This window comes from Nicotiana sylvestris, chromosome 4 (genome assembly GCF_000393655.2).
Source record: "Nicotiana sylvestris chromosome 4, ASM39365v2, whole genome shotgun sequence".
NCBI classification, from domain to species: domain Eukaryota; kingdom Viridiplantae; phylum Streptophyta; class Magnoliopsida; order Solanales; family Solanaceae; genus Nicotiana; species Nicotiana sylvestris.
Genome location: NC_091060.1, coordinates 155,653,943 through 155,656,340, shown reverse-complemented (window position 1 = coordinate 155,656,340; position 2,398 = coordinate 155,653,943).

The window sequence follows — 2,398 nt, the reverse complement described above, 5'->3', positions numbered from 1 at the left end:
GATGCTAATGCATGATTTTGAAGATATATATGCATTTTAAAACTATTATAGGAAAAAATTGGGTATCAATAAGCCCCATGAGAAGAACTAGCCTGTCCATGATATGAAGTTGGTTGCCATTGTTCACGCGTTGAAAATTTGGAGGCATTATCTCTATGGTGTGTCTTGCGAGGTATTTACTGATCATTGTAGCCTCCAACACTTGCTCAAGCAGAAAGATCTCAATTTGAGGCAGCGGAGATGGTTGGAGATGCTAAAGGACTATGATATCACTATCTTGTACTATCCGGGAAAGGCCAATATAGTGGCCGATGCCTTGAGTAGGAAGGCGGTAAGTATGGGCAGTTTGGCATATATTCCTATTGGGGAGATACCTCTTGCAGTTGATGTTCAGGACTTGGCCAATCGGTTCGTAAGGTTAGATATTTTGGAGCCTAGTCGGGTCTTAGCTTGTGTGATTTATCGTTCTTTCTTGTTTGATCGCATCAGAGAGCCACAATATGATAATCCTCATTTGCTTGTCCTCAAGGACAGTGTTCAGCACGACGATGCCAGATATGTGACTATTGGTGATGATGGGGTATTGAGGATGCATGGCCGAATATGTATGCCCAATGTAGATATGGGCTTCGAGAATTGATTCTGGAAAAGGCCCATAGCTCGTGGTATTCCATTCCGGGTGCCGCTAAGATGTATTAGGATTTGAGACAGCACTATTGGTGGAGGAGAATAAAGAAGGATATTGTGGGATTTGTAGCTCGGTGTCTCAATTGCTAGCATGTGAAATATGAGCATCAGAGACCGGCTGGCTTGCTTTAGCGGTTAGATACTCTAGAGTGGAAGTGGGAGCGGATCACCATAGATTTTGTAGTTGGATTCCCACAAACTTCGAGGAAGTTCGATGCTATTTGGGTGATTGTGGACCAAGTCCGCACACTTCATTCCTGTGTGTACTACCTATTCTTCGGAGCGGTTAGCTGGGATTTATATCCGAGAGATTGTTCGCCTGCATGGGGTTCCGGTTTTCATCATGTCAGGTAGAGGCACTCAGTTCACTTTGCAGTTTTGGAGGGCCGTGCAGAGGGAGTTGGGTACTCAGGTTGAGTTGAGCACAACTTTTCACCCTCAGATGGAGGGGTAGTCCAAGCGCACTATTTAGATATTGGAGGTCATTGACTTTGAGGGTTCATAGGATCAGTTTCTACTACTCGTAGAGTTTACATATAACATCAGTCATCAGTCGAGTATTCAGATGGCTCCATATGAGGCTTTATATAGGAGACGGTGTAGATCTCCAGTAGGTTGGTTTGAGCCGGGCGAGGCCAGGATTTTGGGGACAGACTTGGTACAGGATGCTTTGGAAAAGGTGAAAGTGATTCAGGAGTGGCTTCATACAGCGCAGTCAAGACAAAAGAGTTATGTTGACAGGAAGGTTCGTGATGTGTCTTACATGATTGGGGAGAAGGTTCTACTGAAGGTTTCACCCATGAAGGGTGTTATGAGATTCGGGAAGAAAGGTAAATTGAGTCCTCAATTCATTGTCATTTTGAGGTGCTTCAGAGGATTGGGGAGGTGGCTTATGAGCTGGCTTTGCCACCTAGCTTGTCGAGTGTGCATCCGATATTTCATGTTTCTATGCTCCGGAAGTACATTAGCAAGTCGTCTCATGTTTTGGATTTCAGAACGGCTCAGTTAGACATTGATTTGACTTATGATGTGGAGCATGTGGCTATTTTGGAGCGTCAGGTTCGAAAGTTGAGATAAAAAGATATAGCTTCAGTGAAAGTGCAGTGGAGAGGTCGGCCTATGGAGGAGGCTACCTGGGAGATCGAGCAAGAGATGCAGAACAAATATCTTCACCTATTTGAGACTTCAAGTATGTTTCTTGACTCGTTTGAGGATGAACATTTGTTTAAGAGGGGGAGGATGTAACGACCTGGCCGGTCATTTCATGAGTCATAGTCCCGTTCTCCCTATTTCTATTTCTTTATGTGTCATTCAGCTATATTTCATCTTATTGTGTGGGTTGTTGTATGTTCGGAGTGGTCTTGGAGTGAAATGAGACACTTAGTCTCTAGTTTAGGAGTTTAAGTTGGAAAAGTCAGTTGGATATTGACTTATGGGTAGAAGGTCTCATATGTAAATTTTGATGGTTCAGATAGCTTCGTTAGGTGATTTTTGACTTAGGAGCGTGTTTGGAATGTATTTCGGAGGTCCGTGATAGGTTTAGGCTTGAATTGGTAAAATTGGAATTTTAGAGTTTCCGGTCGGCAATGGAAATCTTGATATAGGGGTCGGAATGGAATTCTGAAAATTGGAGTAGGTCCGTTGTGTCATTCGTGACGTGTGTGCAAAATTTTAGGTCATTCGGATGAGGTTTCAAGACTCCTCACAACTC